Raw genomic sequence first — 12,941 nt, 5'->3', positions numbered from 1 at the left:
ACAAGACGGGCAGCGGCTTCTTCTCGGGCCATAAGCGGAAATGACGTACGAGCTGCCTCGCAAAAGTAGCAGTAATGTAGTTTATTTTATTTTTTATTTAGTAACTCCGAACATAAAAACAGAACAGTCATTGGGGTGACAAACATAGAGGCAAAGAAATATATTACAGAAATATAAAGTGTGACATCAGCAGGCGTGAAGGATCCGATGGAATCTGGACATTTAAAAAAAATTCAATGAAAATTTTAACAGTCTGGCCCTTGGCTTGTTGCAAAATTTTTTATTTGCTCCATTTGACTTTGACACCCCTGTACTAGAGCAATCAGAATGAGAAAAAGGTGTTAACTACAGCAATCAGAATGAGAAAAAATTTATTTATGTGACGTGTGACGAAGTGTCACCCAGCGAGAGAAAAAAAAGATGTAAAAAAAGTACGTAATGACAACACCCATTCTATTACATTGGCCACCGTATTCAGAATAAAGTTGAATAACAAAACTGCAATTAACCGAAAAGTTCATTTTCCCACTCATTCATCGCTGTGACATGTAGACTTGTGACTTTATTCATGTTTGGGTGTGTTCTGGCGTCACACTAATAAACAGTCGTAGTTAGTGCAACAACATGCCTCGGTAATACAGGCTAGTTATGAATGATGCGGACTACAAGCGTGTAAGGTGAATGTTAACCGAACATCCAGGCTGTCACGTTTGACTTGCTTGTTAAAGTATTGAGTGTGTGTGTGCGTGAGTGTGTTTATATTTGTTGGTTCAACTCGGCGACTGTTTTCTGAGTGTGTGTGTGTGTTTAAGCTTTTGTTTAGCGTGCTTGCGCGGTTGCCACGTTTTCCTCGTAATCCATATGGCTCGTGGTGCAACAGAATTGATCTTTACGGTGACCGTTGTGGCACATCTAACAATACTATTCCCAACGACGTCGGGCTTGTCAACCCCAAACCATTTACAGACTACGGGCAACGCGGACTCGCCTCGCGATGAATCCCCTCTCAACACTCCATGTTTAAAAAGGTCTTTGGTGCGGAGAGTGTCACGTGACTGGGACTTGCCCGCTGATTCGGCGAATGATTATCATTTCCCCCTCCTCTGCCGTCAATGGACACTGATTTTTCAGCATTTCCCCATACTTTCCGGTAGGAGTGGGCGATACTAGGAATTCTGGTATCGATACTGATACGACACCGATACGTTTTGCTTGGAAATGTTATAATCCCCCCTTGAGAGTTTTATTTTTTATAAAATAACTACAATGCAAACTTTAACAGTATAAAAAATAAAATACTTCGACTACAACAACTGTTTCAGAACAAAAGTCAAGAGAGTCAAATAAAAAAAAAGCAGCAATGTAACCAAAATACAAATAACAATGTCAGCATGATAACTAAAATACATCTCATTGCAAAATGTTTTGAAAATAGTCCGTAGTTCAAATAGTGTAACCAAAAAAAGCAGCAATGTAACGAAAATACAAATAACAATGTCAGCATGACAACTAAAATACATCTCATTGAAAAATGTTTTAAAAATAAAGTCAGTAGTTCAGATAGTGTAAACAATACAATGTAAAAACCTTTAACAGTAGAAAAAAATAAAATACTTCTACTAGAACTGTTTCAGAACAAAAGTCAAGAGAGTTAAACCAAAAAAAGCAGCAATGTAACAAAAATGCAAATATAACAAAAACTTCTTTATACTCCCGCAACGGCGGGAGTGACAACTGCCACATTGATTCACATGACCGATGCATTGTGCCGTTGGCGACAGATCTGCAACCCATGCACGCACACACCAGGAATTGTTGCTGCTCTAATTGGTCCATTATGTCACATGTTGCGATGACATACAGTTTCCCACGCAGAGGAGAGAATGCACCACGCAGCTCGTTGCCGCTGCAAAGCAAACTAGTTTGGCAGCGTCGTATGTGTAAAAAGAAGCTACTCACCCACGTCCCCCCTTAGCTGCCACCTTCCAGATCGTTTTCGCAATAAAATTAAATGCATCGTCTAGTCATCTCGGTCCCTTTATGGTTGTAGCAGGCACGATATCCATTGTTGTTGTTGTCTTTTTGAAGCGACGCCCACCCGACTTGGAATTAACAACTTGTGTCCACGAGCATAGTCAAGCTGCATGCAGCACTCATGGATGACGCCGGCACTTCAAGGTGGAGTTCATGCACTTCAACTGTCTTGTCTTCCCTACTTCCGGAAATACGCTGTAGCAAACCTGCTGTGTATAGTGGTTGGCTGGTATGCTTTTATTTTGAAGGCCGTGAAGTGTGTGAAGGAAGGGAAGTGTGGAAAATAAGTACAGTGGTACCTCTCCTTACGAACGTCTCTTCATAGGAAATTTTCAAGTTACGAAACGCCCCAACAGGAAAATATTGCCTCTTGTTACGAAAGAAATTTCAGGATACGAAAGGTAAAAATACAGTATGGGCTGCCACTCGCAGCTCCGGAGTTTCCTGAACGCAACATACTCATAGCTCCTCTGCCATTGGCTAGCCTAGCATCTTCCTGGCATCCCATTAGCTAAGAGTGACCTCTACCGTATGTGTCTATGTGTGTAGATAGATATATATGTCTATGCAGCGTCCTCGTCATTCGGTCCTCAGGCAATGGGGTGTTTCGATAGTTTTACGTGAATTAGAAACGAGGAAAAGGAAAAAAGGAGAAAATCGTTTTTTTTCCCATACAAACAAGCAAGAGATAATAGAAAACTATGAAAAGGGGATGCCTTTGGTTGATCTCGCCAAAGAATGTGACCGTAATGTATTGACTGTTGCCTCATTATTAAATCAGTTCTTTACAAAACGCCAGGCAAAAAACACTTCTGAGAGAGAGCATGAACCAAAGAGGGCAAAAAGCGACGAGGACAGCAATTAAAAGGTAAACGACCATCATTTTTCATCTTTACTCTATTCTTTGTTTTTTACATTATGCACAGCTCTTATTTATTGTGCAGTAATATAATTGTAACATGTATTTGTTACACGTGTTCATGCATTTTTATGCTTTATAAAACATTTGTGTCTGAATATTGGGGGGCTTGGAACAGATTAGGGCATTTACATGGGAAACGCGTCCCTACTTACTACAAAATTTTCTACTTAAGAAATTTCTTCCAGAACCAATTAATTTCGTAAGTAGAGGTACCCCTGTTACTTGTTGACTGCGACTTCTGGCTGTCTGTTGGACCCAAATAATCATACATACAATACGACAAATCCAACCCCGGGGCTTGCAATGCAAGTAAGCATACGCAGTTGGGTAAGTACTACTGGCGCATTTGAAGTGTGTCCACAGCGGGTTCGAATTGTAAATTAGCCAGCTAATGATCTTTAAAAAGCCTCTGCCGTTATCAACTCTCCCGCGGCGACGTCAATCACGGACACTTTTTTTGGGGGGGGCGTTAACAGTGCGGGGGCCGATAATGTTTATGAATATGACCGAAGGGTCGCGACCGGAAGGGTACCCAGGTCAAGAGTGGAGGGTTGCGGCCGGACTGGCAAAAAAGGGTCAAGTGCCCAGCTGTGGTAAAAACCTTTAACACTGTAAAAGCTAAAATACTTCTACAACAAACACTGTTGATTTTTTGGGCAGAAAACCCTCTGCCAGAGTATGTTGTCTCTGTGTCCGCGGGGGTGTTCTGGCTTGTGGATCTCCCCTCTCCTCCCTCAACTTTGCTTGCAGCTCGTTGCTGTCTGTAGGGTGAGCTTTTTTCATATGTTTGTGTAAATTTGTGGTGTTATCACAGTAGCGGAGCACTTTATTACACAATGCACACTTGGCACTGTCCTTTTCTGTTGTTGTAAAAAAAAAAAGTCCACACTGCGCTCTGCTTCTTGTTTGGCTCTACTGTATATTGCTTTGGGTTCTGGCCGCTCTCTGCCAGCGAGGGGATAAAAGTGTGCCTGAGTCACTCACTCAGGCAGAGACTCAGAGAGTAGCAGGAGGCACTGGGCAAGAGAGAGAGGGGTTTTGTTCACAAAACTAGGCTTTTTTTTGGTATTGTATTTCATTGTCTTTTTTTTTTTACTAGTTCCTCGACCAACAATTTATTTTATACCTATGTAGCTTTTATTGAACGTACATGCTTTTATCACTTCAGATATCCACTCCCAAAAAATTCATCAAAAGCACATTTATTAATTTGCAGATAGAATGAAGCAATCATCGCTGCAGCATCTGCGAGGATTGTGGTCTGAAGTGAACCCCATCACTTCTCCTCTCTTTCCTCATCCCCTGAAGCCTTTGTAGTCTTTATAAATTTGGCTACACTGTTCACCCGCGGTGAGGTTGTAGGGGATTCGGTACATGTACCGGAATCTCAGTGAATATGTACCCCAATCCACGACACCTAATGACAAAACACAGGGGTGACATATATCTTTATACTGATATATCGGTTCCCAGACTTTGGCAGAGATTTAGGCTTCGGAGCTTTTCCTGGGGATGTCTGTAATTTTTTTGATGGAACCTGTCATACAAAGAGTATCATTCCACAGTGCCTGTGACTGGATGTGCTGCTTTCAGACGGTCACCCCATAAAGAGGCAGTGGGGACCTTCAGTTTTTCACCCATTCCATCTCAATGTGCAGCTCCTTGCTGGCAGCCAATGTGATGTTTTCACTGGTCGGAGCGCATAATCTTCCATCATCGGGATGGAAAAATTGCTGTTTCGTGCGGTTATTAGTGTAACGAGCCACTTGGCCAGCCACGTCTGAAATGTAGCAAGTAGGGAAATGCTTAAAAGCTCAGGGAGCCCATCCGTGTGGTCCCTGGCGGATTCCGTCCAGAAGAGTGGGTTCATGTAATAGACAATTCCATGCATACATGAAGGAAGGACACCACCTAATATAATATGCAACATTATAGGCTATATCATTGTCATACAGATATGCATTTGTAAAATATATGTGAGGACAAGTGTTTCAGATAATGGATGGATGGATATATGATTGTTGATTAACTCTTTCTCTCTCTCTCTTTATAAACAAGTGTTTATCTGTGTTAATCACTTTCCTCTAACCACACTTGATGCAAGCATTTGTACATTGTTGGGATTTTTTTTTTTTTTACTTAGCTAGAACATAAACGGCCAGCTTCCAGTTGGCATCAGCTATAACCTCAGCTGGATGGTGCCTACACTGGTAGCAGAAAAATTCAAACTTGAAATTATTGAGGGTCAGGAAGTGATGGAACGCTTTGCTCACAAGCTGGTGATGGTATCGTGTGTCATTTAACAATGACATAGTCTCCATCATACGTCCAGTTGGTAGTCTCGGCCCGGGACAAGAAGCAGCTGGACAAACTGGTCAGGAGGGCCGGCTCTGTCCTGGGCTGCTCCCTGGACTCTGTGGACTCGGTGGGGGACAGGAGGATGTTGGCCAAGCTGTCATCAATGCTCGGCAACCCGGACCACCCCCTCCAGTGCACCCTAACAGCACTCCACAGCACCTTCAGTGACAGACTGTTACACCCTCGCTGTGCAAAGGAGGGATTCCGCCGTTCCTTCTTGCCTGCTGCTGTCAGACTCTTTAACAAGAACATTGTGTAGTCTCTACAAACTGGCGGACATTAGTGCAATTGTGCAGTCCTGCACCTGAGCTCATATCGTGCAATACCCAATATTCCCCACTACTGAAATACCGTGCAATACAAAACATTCCCCACTACTGTTAGTCTAGTTTTATGTTTATCCAATGCTGTTCCTTACATTTCACTACAGCACTGTCACTTACTTAGAGTATTTTTCCTCTGTACTTATATTTATATTTACATAGGTTTGATCCCGAATGTCTGCCGTCAATGTTATACATTAATGGCTACATTATGCCGCCGTCCCTGTGTGACCTATATCTTTGCTGCTGTAACAATGAAAATTTCCCCACTGTGGGATCAATAAAGGCATTCTTATCTTATCTTATCTTGTTCTGTTAAGACAATATATTTAGTCAGTTACTCACTGATATGCATTTTGGCTAAATGCGACATGCTTCTGTAATTTCCTCACCACCAAACCAGACAGCAAGAGCTCACATAACGGCAATGTCAGGAGAACACTGTTGTAATTGTGAAAAACAGAAGTATATTCTTGGAACCTCACTATGCAAGTGCATGCTTGACACTCCTTTGCAGCTACCAAAACACCTAAGTGGAAGAATAAAAAAGACAAACTTGCATTAAAAAGGTGTATGTATTGAACATGTAAATGTGATGCCCGTGGATATAATACTGGAAATTATGGAATTACTTTTTTTTTTTTTTTTACATAGTTGCGTTTTCGAACATAATTAATTCCATACACCTCAGCTTGGGTGGTGATTGTTTTGCTAGGATTCAGTGCTGGTGGGGTGGGACCAGGACAGTAAGGGCATGTATTTTCAGTTGGGAAAAAACACGGTGGTAGTAGCCGCTCTCTCGTTCTGAGGTAATACTTATCCAAATGCTGCAGGAGTGGTGTAGTGTATTTTCTTTAGTTGAGCAGGGTCAGTCGATGCGTTTGTCCGGAGCAGACGCAAGGCCAGGCTGAGTTGATGATGAAAAGACTTCTCTGACAATTCAGTTGACTGGGAACAAGATTTTATTGATACCAATACAGCTGATGCCAAAAGAAGTTGCTCTCCGAGTTGCTGTGGCGCGCGCTCGTCCCGTCTCGGGTCTCTCTTCTTATGGGGAGCAGGATGAATATTCAAACTTGATTATTACATATGCATTGGGTGCCCTTGAATAGCTAATTCCTTTGTCTATTTCCCGCCTAACACCTTCCAGACCCCCTGGGCAGGGAGGTGCCTAACCCCCTCGGATGCCCCAGACAGAGATGTGCCCAAAGTTTGCTACTCCTAACACCCCTTAAGATTGATTACCTTGAGACTATTCAACTTCAATCAGGAAAAACAAAGGAGATCTTATCCAGATGTCCCCTACCTGATGACATCCTGTCTCCGCCTTAGCAGACCAGTGTCCTGCTGATCCCTTAGATCTCACGCGTGCCCACTTCTCACTTAACACAAGGCGTAACTGAAGTCTAACTGCACTATTCTATATTAAAATATACCTCAGTGGGATGCGCTTATGTTTAATGAGATAATCTGTCATGGTGCAGATTTTCTCTGTATTCACACGTTGAGGTTCACAGCTGAGGTTTGTTTCAACAAAGTGGCTTTCCAGGTCATCTATGTCCTGTGTTTGGATGTCTATAGTTTCCATTGAAATTCCAGAAGACTCTTGAAAAATCCACTACATTGCCATCATACAGTGGACACACCTATGTGACCTTCCAGTCCCCTGAAAACGGCAGTTCCACTTTCCTGCAACTGAATCTAAAGTATCAACTGTCCTTCCGAACTGACACCAGGTGTCTGTCTGAGATGTGTAGACTGAAAAAAAAAAAGAATCTCTTGGAGAGTCGTTGGTTTTTAGAGAAGACTGCGGAAAACACCGTCCAACCCCAGATTATTTGTAGCCATTTTTAGCTTTTCACATTTTTCACCCCAATCAGATGACATCAGTCCTTTACTTATGTCCTTGAGGGAGGTGAATTACAGTACTGCTGGCTTGACATCTGGGTAAGCGTTATTAGTTCGTTCAAGGCGTTTGCATTCTTTTCATGGATTTCCAGAAGACCATGCAATCTGCATGAACTTTCTGCAATTCATAACCTCACAGCCTTTTTTTGGTATCTTTGTAGACTTGACAACATGAATAGGGAAAATGGGGCTATGATTATATCTTGGTGTGACAAATCCCATTCCATATATCAATGCACACCATGGGGGTACTGTCAAGGCCATGTGCATCTTGGATATGTATTTTTAAATTCTTTTCCGACATCATTTTTGATGAACAATGGGGACATGAAAATATCTTTCTTTTACTGTCCAAGCAGTCAGTTGAGTTGTCTTCTGTATCGTCATCCTTTTTTTTTTCTAATCTTGGTCGTATCTGCAAAAAGCAAAGCAAAGATACAATTTTAAGGACTAAGCATTGCTGAAAGAAGTTTCAAACCACAGTACAAAAAATTATGCAAAAAAAATCTCACGCAAGCACACATACTGTATCCAGATAAAGTATATATTTTTTAATTATGTGTGGGTATGTTTTTTGGTTCATGTTCAATAAATCTCACCAAAACTCCCATATGTGATGATTTCTTGCAAAACTACCATCATGGGAAGAATACAAAAAACAAACACAACCCAGCACAAAAGGAGCATGCACACACCCAACTATTAGCAACCATTTTTGACTGTATTGCTAAGATGAGTGACTATTTGTCACTCCTTTGCCACTGTTTCGGACCTTTTACAAACTCCTCGAGTAGCAGGCGAATCATTGGACCTGACCGGCCCAATAAAAAGGTGTGCAAATATTCCCCAGTATTCAGTATTCTGTGTCAGTGTTTCACCTGTGAAAGCACATTCTCAGGGCTTCCATGGATGTTTGAGGCATCATGGCTGCCTTGGAACTATATTCATGTGGTTTCTAGTACTGGTGAATCAAAAAGAACTCATGCCAGTGTAGAACATTGCTCATCAAACATTTGCTACCCTGCAAGCACTCGCCGATCAATGAGATATGGCCTTTAGGCTACCCCTGACAAAAATTGCATTGCAAAGCAGGGGGGTGGCTTATGGGGCTAAATACTTTAACATAACAATAGCTCGGCTAATCCCCCAACACACCCTGTAGCAGTCCCCCGGAATGAATGAAGACTGAGTGCTCCAAACAGGTGCATTTGTCCCTTATTGAAGTGTTGATTGTTCCAATCTAAATTAGCAGCACCGTGAAAAGTACAAATACAAAACTAATAAATGGTCTAAAACACAAATACATAGTGAATGACTAATTACATCAAGTATGTACATTCAGTAAATTAAATCACTACCCAGAATCAAATAAAACAGTCAAACAAATTGGGTGAATGAAACGCACAATAAATCACAAAATTAAGTGTCCACAATCACAGAAAGACACCTCACTCCGCTTTCCAAGGGCTGCAAGTTTCTTCCAGTCAAAGCCAAAGTCCAATGTGGCCATCGCCACTGCAGCTCAATCGTCCCTTCTGCTTGCTGCACGCCACAGAGTTCAACCAAACATTTCCGGCAGCGAGAGCGGTTTAAATAAGTGTAGGCGCCACCCAGTGGACAATTAACGTACAGTTACACACCCCCTTCCTAGTAAAAAAAAAACAGGCATGGAAGCCCTGGGTGGGTTGAAAAATCCTGGGAGTCCTAGTGAGCAGGTTGGGATCCACTAGGCACACACTTTCTCTAGCTTTTGATCAGACCTGAAATTCTCGGCTCTTTTCCGGTGCCAATTGTATATAGTGTTTTAGGTCAATTTATTGGCTTTATTTATATTTTTAGTGATATTTTATATATTATTTATATCTATATTTATTAATACATGTATCACAGCCTTTTTTTGTTTTTGTTCTATTTATTGTATTGTTTGTAAAGTGCTTTGTTACAGCTCTAGCTGTTATGAAATGCGCTATATAAATAAAATTGTATTGTATTGTATTGTATAGGGGGGGCACGGTGGTCGACTGGTTAGCACATCCGCTGTTGATTGGACACTCTAAATTGCCCCTAGGTGTGAGTGTGAGTGTGGATGTTTGTTTGTCTCTCTGTGCCCTGCGATTGGCTGGCAACCAATTCAGGGTGTTCCCCCGCCTACTGCCCGAAGACAGCTGGGATAGGCTCCACCACGCCCACGACCCTTGTGAGGAGAAGCGGTATAGATGGATGGATGTATTGTATAGTTCTACTAGTGAACATTTTGGTCATCACTAGTTGAACTAGTTAAGTAAAAATGTCACACTAGTGTAACAAGTGGATATTTGGGCCACACTAGTTAACAAGTAACATTTTTTAGACTTACTAGTAAAATATCAAGGCTTCAAGGGGCTTTCACTAGTGAACTAGTTAGTGTTTTATCCTGTTCACACATCAGCATGTCTGAATAGTAGTGATGGGAAAATGGAGCTTTAACTTTGCTGAATGTATTTTTTTGACTCCTCTAGATGGCACTCTGTTCAACATTCGGCTGAAATTACACTGACTTGCCATTTCCTAAACCCCTTTATTTAAACCAACAGTGTCATCCAGAGGAGTCAACAAATACAAAATGTGGTTCATGAAGCAAATTTGAAGCTTTATTTTCCCATCCCTACGGCTTCCCCTCACTTTCACCATCTGAATCTTTCTGCTGAAAGCTCGCTCTCCTGACCAGATGACCTGTTTACTGCCTACTGTTTTCCTCTTTTTATTTTTATTTTCTTCGCCTGCAAACACGTCGAAGGTCTGTCCACCTGCTCATCACCAATCCGCGGAACAAGAGTAAATGACATCCTTGCTTTCCACCAGGGCTTCAGTTCAGCTCATACAAAAATTTGTATTTCAGGCTGTCAACGTGTGGTCAAATTGCTCATTTCTGGTCGGTGTTTCTGACCACGTTAGTTTTGTACTGATTTCTCCCAAACAAATTGATAAAAGTTAAAATACAAGCTAATATGATTTTCATGATAAAAGAATACATCAATTGAGCTTGTTATTGAAAAATAGACCGCCTCAGCTCTCTAATCCCTTTAAGCACACCCCTGTCACTAGTAAACACCTTCTGACACTAATCTATTAGATGTCCCATTTCTCCCTTATATACCATTCATTTCTGATATTTTTCCCCTCTTTATTCATTCAGGCTTGCCGTAGGATAGAATCTTGTATTATTCCTTGTATGTTTCAACAGCAATAGATAATAAACAAACATGTTTGGATCGAAGTATGAACCTCTATTTTGGTAAAAGAAGTCTAATTTCTTCAATTGTAGCCCCACTCTATAATTAAAGGCTGATTTAACCAGGTTTTTTTGTAATTTCCTGTCAAGTTCCCCTGGTTAGTGAGACTTCCCCACTCCCAGGTGCCAAGGTTTAAACATGCAGAACCCAACTTGAAAGGGTGATCCTCTTAAAGGCGTTTCATGAATCACAATGCCATGTCAATCTTCGGAATTAGCAATACTCATGTTTTCTCCGCCTTTAATTGTCATTACTTCATGACTTGTCCAAAGTGGAGCTTGTTTGCCGTTACGGAGGCGATGATTACTGACTTGGTAATCATGACTTGGTAATCATCTATCTATCTATCCTTAGAGGCTTACCCCCTGTGGCATTGGGCCGGCTGTCGGCACGTCACGCTGGAAAAATACACCGCAACGACAGACAGCGATGCTGATCATTAAAGTACATTCTGCGCATGCGTGAGATGTAATACCCTTCCATATCGTCGATGGCAATAGTCACTATTCCTCATGGTTAGAAAGATCCAACCGGAAAGCTATTGGCCGGTGGCGGATTATAAAAACATAAACAATGCATTCAGCAGAGCTGGGCACTTGACCGGTCCGGCCGCGACCCTCCACCCTTGACCTGGGTACCTTTCCGGCTGCGACCCTCCGGCCATATTCATAAACATTATCGGCCCCCGCCCCATTCCGACCCCCCCCAAAAAAAGCGTCCGTGATTGACGTCGCTGCGGAAGAGACGCTAACGGCAGAGGCTTTTTAAAGATCATTAGCAGGCTAAATTACTATTCGAACCCGCTGTGGACACTCTTCAAATGCGCCAGTAGTACTTACCCAACTGCGTGCTTACTTGTATTGCGAGCTCCGGGGTTGGGTTTGTCGTATTGTATAATTATTTGGGCGGCCATTTGACGGCCAGAAGTCGCAGTCAAGTTATTTATTTATTTTGCACACTTCCCCTCCTTCCGGGCCTTCAAAATAAAAGCGTACCAGCAAACCACTATACAATGCAGGTTTGCTATGGCGTATTTCCGGAAGTAGGGAAAACCAGAAAAAGTGCGTGAACTCCACCTTGATGTGCTAGCGTCTGAATATACTCGTGGACAAAAATGGTTTTGAAACAAGTTGGTGGCGTCGCTTCAAAAAGACAGCGACAACAATGGATATTGTTCCTGCTACAACCATAAAGGGAACGAGATGACTAGACGATGCATTTAATTTCATTGCGAAAACGTTCTTGAAGGTGGCGGCTAAGGGGGAACGTGGGTGAGTAGCTTGTTTAGTAATGTTTACTTTGCGGCAGCAGCAACGAGCTGCGTGGTGCATCCGTCTCCGTGTTGGAAACTGTATGTCATCGCAACGTGTGAGACAGCAACGTGCGCTCAAGAGTGTTTGTATTTCCTTATCATCACATCACGTAACCCGCGCCTCCCACCTGCAACTGGTGCATACCATTACAAGAGGGGGTGGGGGGGCAATACCACAATGCCTGTAACTGTAGTTGTCGCTCGCGCGGACGCGGGCGTAGAAAGAAGCCTAAAAAGAAGCCTTTCACCAAGTAGGCTGAGATGATTTCTGGCCGCCTCACGAGCACGTCACACGCATGAGGGCCGATTAGTGGGCCGGACTAAAATCAACTTCCGGCCATGCTTACTCCAGCCATTTTTTAAAATTTGTCACCCCCGGTCCCTCCGCCCCAAAAATGGGCATCCGGCCGGGCCGGAGGGTCCGACCAGTCCGGCCCAGGGACGGACTGCCCAGCTCTGGCATTCAGCTATATTTTTCGCTCACAATGAACTCCCACAATGAAACAACCCCGTGATTGACACAGTATCGTGAAATACTTACATTGTCAACCCTCTCTCTTGTATTTGTAAGGAGATTAAGGCAGCAAAGGCGTGCTCACTGTTTATCTGCATTTGTCATTTCCCATTCATGCTCCAAGCGCTGATTTGCTAGCTAATGGCCTAGATACACCAATCCGACGTCGGAGGTCGGGAAGCATTGTGGCGTTTGATTGCGCCGTTTGATTGGTGACCCTGTCAGGAAATTTCAGCATATTGAATCGCCGTCGTGAGTCGTGACATTTGCTCACTCTGATTGGCTGTTAGCTAGCAAA

This window comes from Filicampus tigris, chromosome 6 (assembly GCF_054856515.1).
Source record: "Filicampus tigris isolate MCC_2025a chromosome 6, RoL_Ftig_1.0, whole genome shotgun sequence".
In the NCBI taxonomy this organism is placed as follows: domain Eukaryota; kingdom Metazoa; phylum Chordata; class Actinopteri; order Syngnathiformes; family Syngnathidae; genus Filicampus; species Filicampus tigris.
This window is presented reverse-complemented; position numbering follows the sequence as displayed.